This window comes from Talpa occidentalis, unplaced genomic scaffold (assembly GCF_014898055.3).
Source record: "Talpa occidentalis isolate TD23 unplaced genomic scaffold, MPIMG_talOcc4v2.1 talOcc4.10, whole genome shotgun sequence".
In the NCBI taxonomy this organism is placed as follows: domain Eukaryota; kingdom Metazoa; phylum Chordata; class Mammalia; order Eulipotyphla; family Talpidae; genus Talpa; species Talpa occidentalis.
Window position 1 is genome coordinate 19,365,068 of NW_023600993.1, and position 10,640 is coordinate 19,375,707.

The window sequence follows — 10,640 nt, forward strand, 5'->3', positions numbered from 1 at the left end:
CCCTTCATTGCATTTATTTATGTATTTAATTAAACTTTTTAAAAATGAGGTAAATTTGGTTTACAGCTCTATATATGATTTAGAAGTATAGGGTCAGACGCCTCGGGTGTATGTTACCCACATAGACACAGTACACACTGTCCTCCACCATAGTCCATTGGACCTACTCCCCACTTTGTTCTCCACACACTCACCCCCATCTGGTAATCTCAATTTTATAGTCAGATTTCTAGGGATTGGTTTTGGTTTGGTTTGTCTGTTCCCTTTTTTTTGTTTCTTTATATTCCACACATGAGTGAAACCATCTGGTATTTGTCTTTCTCCTTCTGACTTTTTTCGCTTAGCATAATCTCTCCCTGGTCTATCCATACTCTTACAAATAGCAAGATTTCATTTTTTTTGTAATATAGCTGATTCATAGTCCACTGTTTACCACTTTTTTTTGACCTACTCATCATCTGTCCTTGGATAGTTAAGTTGTTTACATAATATTGTAAATAATGATGCAACACCATTCAATCTTATTATTTTTTATGATAGAAATCTGATCAAAAAAAAAAAAAGAAATCTGATCATGTTATTTCTCTGCTAAAAAGCTTCCAATGGTGTCCTGTTTGACATAGAATGTAATCCAGATGCCTTAATAAGGTGATCCAGTCCTGATTTTCCTTCTCTGATCTCAACTCATAACATTTATATTTAAGTCATACTGGTGTTCCTTCTCCTCTTGAAACACACTAAAGTTAATTATGCCTTTATCCTTGCTCTTCTGTAGACCTGGAGCACTATTTTTTATTTATATGCAAATTGGCTTTATCTAGTTTTTCATATTTCAGCACAAATACCTCTTCTTGAGAGAGGTCAACTCTAGCCTTCCTTAGTCCCCCAATCTAAAGTTGTTTCCTCTCTTCATTTCTGATCCATCTTCCTCCTAGAATCCTGATTTGTGTCTTCATATCTCATTATTATCAGAAATTATCTCTTTTTAAAATCATTTTTTTCTGGACAAAATAAAATCCTTCTTTTTTGTTTGGATATAAACTTCATGGGAGGGGAAGATTTATTGATCTTAAAAACAAAAATAGCATTTATAGATCTCAGCAAAGTGTGTGGTCCATACACACGTATACACAGGCAGAAAACCTTTAATCCCAATAATGACTGAAATAGCTCTGTCTCAGGAAGAGTAGCTCATCCATAGTCTTAGAAAACTTTAGTAAGTCTTGATCCTGGGAATAAGTACAAAGGGTAGACTTCATGGCTATAATCAGTGGAGGCTTTATGCTTTTTCTCTGCCTAGTTTCTTTAGACCAGCTTTGATCTTTGGGCCAGGGAGGAAGAGTCATGGTTATTTCAGTAGTTTCTTTAGAATTGCTTAGCACAAACAATGTAGATTGAATTATAAGAGACCAAACACATTATTTTGAACAGAAATGCCTTTAACTCAGGATTCAAACATTTTTTTTTTTTTTTTACTGTAAAGGGTCAAACAGTAAATAAGTTTGGCTTTGAGGGTCATAAAGTGTAAGTTGCAGCTTCTTAACTCTGCCCTCTAGTGCAAAGGCAACCATAGATAATACATAAATGAATTGACTTCCAGGATTTGGGCAGGGGAAAGAGTTGGGGGACAGATTTGGCTACTGGCTACTGGGTGGTAGCTTGACAACTCCTCTGCTCTAACTCTTCAAAGAAACATGTTCTCTAATGTTACACCAACTAATTTTTCTCCATCACTGGAGTATCCAGGAATTTTGCAATAGAAGATTAGAAAGCTGATTGATTTCAGTACTGGAACAGCAATGATAATAATAACAATAACTAATGATTCTGTAGTATTTATATACTAGGTATTGTTTCAAGTGCTTTTCTTGATGTCATCTTATTTAATATTCACAACACATACGTAATTTAGTTAATAGCATGGTTCCCATTTTATGGATAAGCAATCTGTAATTTAGCAATGTTAGAATGTTAGAGAACTGGTTCAAAGTCATGCAGTCAAAATTTGGTAGAGTTAAGATTTAAGTAGTCCAACTCCAAAGCACAGGCTTGTAGCCTCATGAATATATCAACTGCCTAAAAGCAAGTCTTGGAACTCATACCAAGGGACATCCTATTGGGTAGGGCAGAGCTAACTCTTTTGGACCCTGTTCTGAGCTGGGAGAAGGCAAGATACAGAGTTATCGAATGTCTGCTTTTGTTTGTTTGGAAAAGAGCAAAGATGCCATTTTTTTAAAAAAGATTTATTTATGCATCCAAGAACTGGGGTACAGGCCGGAGGTGTGGGAGGTGAGAGGATTCACCAGAGACAGAGTGGGGAGCAGAACAGGTGGATTGACTGAAAGATACACTGCTGAGGGGAGCAGTGGGCGAGGCAGGAGAAGTCTGCTGTGCCATGTGGGTCACCTCCCTGGCCAGAGATTGAACTCATATTGCAGTGGCTGCGGATAGCTTCATAGGTTGTGTCTTAACCCCTTGAGTGTCCTGGGAGGCCCCAAAGCTGTTACACATTATATCAGAATGTATGAAGCCTGATAAACCAAACTCCAACTTGAAAATCAAAATGATCCTTTTCTAGTATAAATATTCTGTTCTTTCCAGGTTTAATATAGGTCCATTTTTATTTATACCTAAAAAATAATTCATCAGAAACAAACAACTATGAACCAGAGACACACTATGGGGGAGGGTGGGGAAAGGAGGGTTTGGGGTCAAAATTAGGGGGTTGCAATTGTATGGGGAATATAAAAATAAAGTTAAAAAAATAATTCATCAAAGTGTCTCAGGAAAAAAACATTAATTTAAAGGTAACAATACTGAAGGTATATTTTCCATATACAATCAGGTGGCATGTGATGTACATTCATTTAGAAAAATTTAAGCACTGTGGAATGTAAATCTACCATTCTTCACACCCCTCACCGCTCACTAATAACATTTTATACCCTCAAAAATTGAAATACGTGATGCTACTTTGCTGTACCCTAATTCCAAATGAGAATTGCCTTTGTCCTTTCATTGCTTAATGCCACCATAGCCAAGCTCTGCTAAGGATGGCCTGGTTGGAGAATAATCCATCTGAAAATCTTGCTTTCTAGAATGATGTGGAGAGAAGTGGGGGAGATTTGAATTCAGTAACCCTAGATTTAAATCACTGTTATGAGGCTCAGTTTTCTCATAGGTAATAGAGTCAGTAATAAGATTTGTATAACAATGCTTTGGAGGTTATTTGATCAACCACTAGATAAGGTTGATCAATATACTAAGTGTAATCCTCTTTAAAGAGAGTGGTCCACACCCCTCAGTGTGTGTGTATGTATATACACACAATATATAATATATATATATATATATATACAGTGTGTATTATGTTTCTTATAGTATATATATTGTTATATTGTATAATTTATTGTTATTATTGTTATTATTATTGTTCCATGGAGAAAAGCTTTGTCAAGGTAAAAGTCACCATAACCAGACTTGAGGAATTTCTCCTAAAATAATGTGAAGCACAGAAATGTTAACAAAGAAGCCTATGAAATTCCTTCTGAAGAGATGAAAGGTTAGAAAGCTGTCTCAGACCCACCTCTTACTAGCAGCAGGGGAAGATTAGATGACCTCTCAAGGGTCCTTGCAGCCTGTGGTTTTATTTTTTGATGTCTGTTTAAAGCTTATGCTAATAACGCTGGAGGAGAAATCCTTTGTACACAGTGATGGTTGAAAATGCTGGCTCATGACCTGAATCTGTGCCTGCTTGGTTAACATTGTATACTTGAGATTAACAGGACTCAAATGCTCATGTTTTATACAAGCCATTGGATTGTTTTTTGTCCTCGAGAAGATTTTTTTTAGCTTTATTTTGGACTAAAGCAAGAGGGAGAAAGTTGATAAAAAATGCATTCAGATACAGAAGGATTTAGATTACTTTAATAACTAAGCTTAGTTATCATATTGAGGTTCAGAAAGATGGATGAATAATAATGTAGAATGCAAAGATCCAGGAGGTAATCCCCCCAGACAAAACATTACTGGAGCAGCATATTAACTAGAAAAAAGAACCTTTGTTAGCAGAGAACAGAGACAGAATTTTCCAAATCCATAAGCATCTTGTGTCTAATAAGTAACTAACTGTATAGTCCTATAGGAGAATGAACACTGGGCCAGCCCACCTGGGTTCAGATACTGACTCTGGTTTCTTATGAGTTCTGTGATCTTAGCAACTTATTTAGCCTCCTTTTGTCTCATATTCCTCATCTATAAAATGAAGACAACAGTGGTACTTATTTCTCTGGGTTGATCATGAAGACTAAATGAGTTAATACAAGTAACATGATTAGCACAGTGCTTGAAATATAATGTGTTCAATAATGATGATTAATTAAAAATCTTAAGTATTGTTGCGGGTTTTTTTTTTTCTATTCTGTTTTTTAACTTTTTATTATGGAAAATTGTTAGCTTTCAAAAATAGAGAGGTATAATATATCCCCATGTATTCATCAGCAATTAGTCATTCTTGGGCAACATTTTTTTACTTAGGTGGCCATTTGCTTTCACTACTGCTACTTGGTTATTTTGAAACAGATCTCATACATCATATTATTTCATTTATATCCTTTCCAGTGTGTATCTCTGAAAGAGGTAGCAAATTACAGCCAGTCTGTTTTACAAGTAAAGTCTTATTGGAATTCAGTGAAGGGTTCCAGAATATGGCACTATGGCATACAAATTATTTTGAACTGAAAGCATTTGAGAATAGGCTTTTTCCCTTGAATTCCCCTATCTAAAACAGAGCCTCCCAAAATAACTCATAAATCCCCTCCCCAAGAAATTCGCAACGAGGGAAGATTGACTTATCAGAGATGAGAAGTTGACACTGCATCTAAACAAATTTTGTATAAATTTATTATATTTCTCATCTACGCTTCTAAGGGCTCATTATCTTTCTTGAAGTCATTTGTTTTCTCCTAAGTGCCTTTATTCCCCTTCTCTTTTCCTATTAGTATGGTATATAAGTGTCAGAGTCTTAATACTGTCCTTGAATCATGTTTTTCTGTGAGTGCTCTCGTTTGTACATGAATAAAACTTTTTTTTGTCTTCTTAATCTATTTTTTTAGTAGTTTAATTCACTGGCCCTCAATAATTGAATCTAAGTTGGTAAAAAAAAAGTTTTTCCCTCTGGACAATACCTATGCCTTATGACTGGGTATGGTTGCTTTTACACTAGAGTTGACTAATTGTTACAGATTACATGGTCTACAAGCTTCAGATATTTACTATCTGATTTTTTTTTGTGGGAAATGTTTGCAAAATCTGCTCTAAAGACAAGGAGACTCTCTCTTTTAAACATATAATGTCTATTCATTTTCACACCTAAAACATTAATAATAATGTGATAATATCATTAAATATCCACCTAATCTTCAAAGTTTCCCAAAAGTCTTACAAATTTAAAAGAATGGATTTCTTAAAAAACAGAATCCAAATGAGATCAATGTGTTTGGAAGATGTAGTTCTGTTACCTCTAGCAATTTATCTATTAAACAAATAGGTTATGTGTCCTACAGAGTTTTCCACATCTGTATTTTGCTGGTCACAGGTTATAGTGGCATTTGATATGTTCCTCTATCTTCTGTGTTATCTAGAAAATGATGGTTAAAACTGGAGATGTCATTTGATCCAAGTTCACAAGAACAGATAATCTGCAAGGGTAATATGTACCTCTGTGAGACACATATGACTATCTCTTCATGATGTTAGTTGACAGGCTAAGTGTATAAATTGTTTATTATGAATGAAAACTAGCAGTGCAGGTGATGTCTCTTTGAACAAGGGAAAGCTTACCCTCTGTGATATTGTGAAATCATTCAAATTTATATTTATTGATTGAGCATTATAGAAACAGTTTTGGTGGAGATTAGCAGATCTTCACTCAAGGCAAACCTTTGACTTCTACCCATTCTAATCACCTTCAAATTTATCTGGAATCCCTCTATTTCTTACCATCTCCTAGGTTCCTGCTATCTTGGTCTGTGTCACTGTTATCTCCTGTCTATATTACTGCAATCATCTTTTATCAGGAATCCCAGCCACTGTGCTTGTTTTCCTACAATCTGTTCTCAACCCAGTAGCCAGAATAATATTTTTGAAACCCAACCTCTGTCACACGATTCCTCTGCTCTTAACCCTCTGCTGTTCCTATACTATTCAGAATAACTGTGGTCCTGACACTGGCTCACAAGGCGCCAACTAGTCTGCACTCACTTCTGCTTGCTCTGCTCCAATCCTGGCCATCTCTTTTTAGACCCATTAAAGCACCTGTCACATTCTTCCATCGGGCCTTTACACTGGCTGTTCTCTTTACCTCAGTGCTATTCAGAGGTAGATGTAATGAAAGCTTTGTAAGGACAAGGATTTTTATTTGGGTTCACTGATAAACTCTAGCATCTGCACATAGTCAATGCTTGATAAGTATTTGCTGCATGGATGACTAGCCAAATGTCCATAAACAGTAGAGCTTAAAGTAATTTCACCCACTGAGGGAGCAATCTACCTAGTAGTTTAAAGCAGTGATCTAGGAGTCTGATGAATTTGAGCTCCTGTTCTGGCTTTGTGTCTTACTAACCATGTGAACTTATTTGGTAAGTTAGGAGGTAGGAGCTAAACTTTCTAAGCCTGAGTTTAAATAGCTAGAAATGGAAATAATAATTGCAACTGTCTTTGGGGGGTTGTTTGAAGGATTAATGAGATAATACATGGAAAATAACAGTGCCTGGCCCACAGACCAATTGCCTCAGAGGAAGAAAGACAAAAAGTGTTGGGAAGAAGTAGTCATGTGATTGAGGCCTTTTGGTCCATGGAATGCATTTGAGTGTTAATGATATTAATCGGTATTAATGATAGCAATTCAATGATTCATTCAGCAAGTCTGTTTTAGGTGCTTCCTATGTGCCTTAGGCAGGTGGTTGATTTAGGCAGGTGGTATGCTTCAGTGAGTAAAACAAAAACCCCACCACTGGGAAACTTGTTCTGGCAGGAACAAATAGAAAATAAACAACAGCTATAATAATCAGGTAAATTATAAAGCATGTGAGAAAATGAATAGTGCCTTAGAAAATTAAAAGGTGGAGCAGGATGGGAGTGGTCATCATTGTGGAGGAGGAGAACAGAAAACCATATTTAAACAAGGTCAGGATAGGGATATTTGAGAAGATGATATTTGAGCAAAGATTTGAAGGAGGTGATACCTTCAGTGAGATTTGAAGGGCCTGCGTTATAGTGCCTTTTTTTTTTTTTTCTGTTAGGTTCATCTGCACTTTATAGATGAGAAAACCAAGGTTTAGGCTAATTTTGAGGCATTCTCAGTGTCAGTGAGTGAATAAAAGTACTGAGATTTCTAGCCCTAATTGTCATGCTCAGGACATTCTAGCAAATATTAGAGAGGAACATGGTGTGCTAAGTGGCACAGGGGAAGAGTTCTGGCCAGCCAAGTATAGATAAGAGGAAAATTATACAGATAAAAAAGGGACCCTGAAACTCCAATTTACCTATGTGTTTTCCTGGAGCTGAGTAACAGGGGTTTCTTTATAGAACAGAGGAAGGATTAAGGGCAGGTCAGTGCTTTTGTAGGTGTAGACAAGTTAGAAGAACTGGGGAAGGGGGAAGCTGGAAGCCCTACTAGATGGACTCACAGCTTAAAGGCACCAGGTGACCTTACTTCAAACTGATTTCTGGAGGGCATAGCTTCAGGGGGAATCAGAGATGGATATAGAGAATTTTATGTTGATCTGGGCCGTGGCTCTGCCCCTTACCTTAGGTGGGATGCCTGGACTCAGCTTGCAACTGGTGACTTCACTGCCTGAGTTGGAAATGAAGGACTCTGTTTGCTTACTATCTGTTTTTTGTGTCTACACTGGAGAGGAAGTGAGAGGTAATAGAAAAGACTTGGACTTTGAATTCAGAAAGCTTTTTCAAATGTTGGTTCTGTCATTTACTGCCCAAATTTTTTAAGTTTTTTGAGTCCCATTTTTATCTGCAAGGAATTAACAATAACTTTATAAATATTCATTTATTGCCACCTATTATATAAAAGAACTGTGCATAATAAATGTTGGGGATAAGATAATATATAGAACATATCTGGCATATAGTAGTTGTTCAATAAGTAGTAGCTATTATTTTTTGTTATCATTACTAGTGTCTGTAAGTACATCAACAATAAGTCTTTGGAATGGTAGTAATAAAGGTATTGGGTGCTCACCTTCTCCCCACTCTTCAAGAAGCCCCAGCCTAGTATCTTTGAGAAATTTTGTACCAGGAGCAAAGACTGTTTTCTTCTGTAACTGGCAGTGTAACTTCTGACAACCTCCATCAACCAAGCCTCAGAAGGAAATAAAGCTGGTTGTCCAGCATATCATTCTGTTTCACAATGGTTGATAGGGATTTGCTAATAATTTTGATCTGGTAAAGAGTCAGTCAGTAGAAAATTAGAAATTTTAATGAAGATTCTCATTAGCTGTTCCTTACAAGTAATTGAAACTATAATCTAACTCAAGATTCTTGGCAAAGCAATTTTCATTTCAGTTCTCACAAGTAATTATTATTTAGTGTTTATATCGCTTTGTATTTCTTAAATGTCTTCGATTATTTTTTTCCATTATTCTTTGCAGAAAACAAAACCCTTTGAGGCATTTAGCATGTTAATCTCCATTTCACAGATGGGGGATTATGGGACAGTTCTTGAGCAAACACCAGGGTATCATGTTTTGCTAACAAAAATAATGCAAAATTCTCTGCTAAGAGTGACTATCACCAGCAGCTACTAGTAAACAGAAATTAGTTACATACAGAAAGAGAGAGAGAAAGAAGAAAGGATGCTCTTGGATCAATGCTCAGTGAAGAAGGCAGATTTTCTACTTGATTTCTCTCCAGAAAAGTCAGGTGTTGAAAAACCTAGCTTAAAGATGGTGATTCCATCACCTCTTTGTTACTTTCCTGCTTCAGAATTTCCATCCTCCTCCTTTCTGCTTTTATCTACTCTTTAAATTCAGTGTGTGAATGATTCAGTCAATGTTTGCTGTCTAACAACTAGCAAAATTTCAGTTACCAGCAATTACAAGCATTTGTTTTTGGCTCATGCACCTGTCAGTCATCTGCACTGGTTCTGCTAGGAGGAAGTTTTGACCTAGGGTATGTTTTTCTCATGGCAATGGCCTCAGTACAATAGCAGAAACTTAATGCATAAGCATATTTTAAATCTTTGTTAGTGCCATACCCCATTGGCCAAAGCAAGGTACATGGCTTTTGCACAAGTCAAGGGGCATGGAAATTTATTCCTCCAAGCTGCCATAGCAAGGATTTTGGATGTAATATTGGTGGGAGTCGAGAGATGATAAAGTCCTGTAGACACAGGCAGCAACTTCCTCTTTTCATCTTGCCTCGTATCTTCTCTAACTTGCTCTTCAGAGTGTAACAGTATCTGGAAGTTAGGACCACATAAGTTCAAGTCTCAGCAAGAACATGATCCCTGAGGATGTGCCAAATAGAAATGGGATTCCCAAGGAGTCTATCTAGGGGGTTCCCATGTGTGTTAAACTTACAGCTAAAACATTTTATTAATTTTCTACCCCTATATTTAAGCATGTTGCAATTTGACTTTGAAGAGTCCATCAAGAGGTGGAACCCAATTCCCTACCCCTGGATTCTGGGTTGACTGGGGACTTGATTTGGACAATCATGTACACTGGACTTAATAGGATGCCAATTCCAGGGATAGTTATTAAGAGACTTTGCAGCTTCTGTTCTTTCCTGGTCACTGCCATGAGAATAAGCCTGGACTAGCTTGCTGAGATGAGAAGACCCTGTGGAGGGAGCTGAGACTTCCTAGTTGTCCCTGCTGGAGCCATTGCTGATCAGCCTGCATATAACTGACCTGCCAGCCAACTGCAGACACAGGCATGGACTCAGGTCAACAAATAATACTTGGCTATGTTTTGAACCACTAAGTTTTGGGTGGCTTGTTAGGCAGAAATCCTAACTTAACCCCCCTGGAATTTTCCACTTCAGCTGGTTTGTACCATGGTGCCATTTTCCCCAATCCTGCATTATCTTGGGATAGGCAAGTGGTGATAAAACGCTCTCTAATGCCTTCTCTCAATCCCCAAGCCTGCAGCTCATGAGATTTCTGTGACTAAAGGATATACAAACCCAGTGACTTTTCCACACTAAGCATGTCCAGGGGGTGGCTATATTTTTGGAAAATTATAGGCTACTAATTGATGTTGAAAATTGTGATTACTGATATGATACAAAGGAAAGCAAAGCAGGGAGGCATTCCAATTTCTGTAAAATGGAAGTTAATTTAAGCTGGGTAGAAAAACCCATTTTCTTTGAAAAATCAATGAATTATAGAGAATTCATTGTAACCCTTCTTTGGAATCTTCATTTGTAATTCATTGTAATTATAGAGAATTCATTTGTAACCCTTGTTTGGAATCTTAGTTTTCATGTAGGAGACACAATTTTACAATGACTTCTAATATACAGAAAAGCCACCCAAACTAGGGAAAGCTATTTGGCATTATTGTGTGTTTCCGGAAATATGTGATAATGGAATTGACATCAAATAAACAGAGGCCTGATGT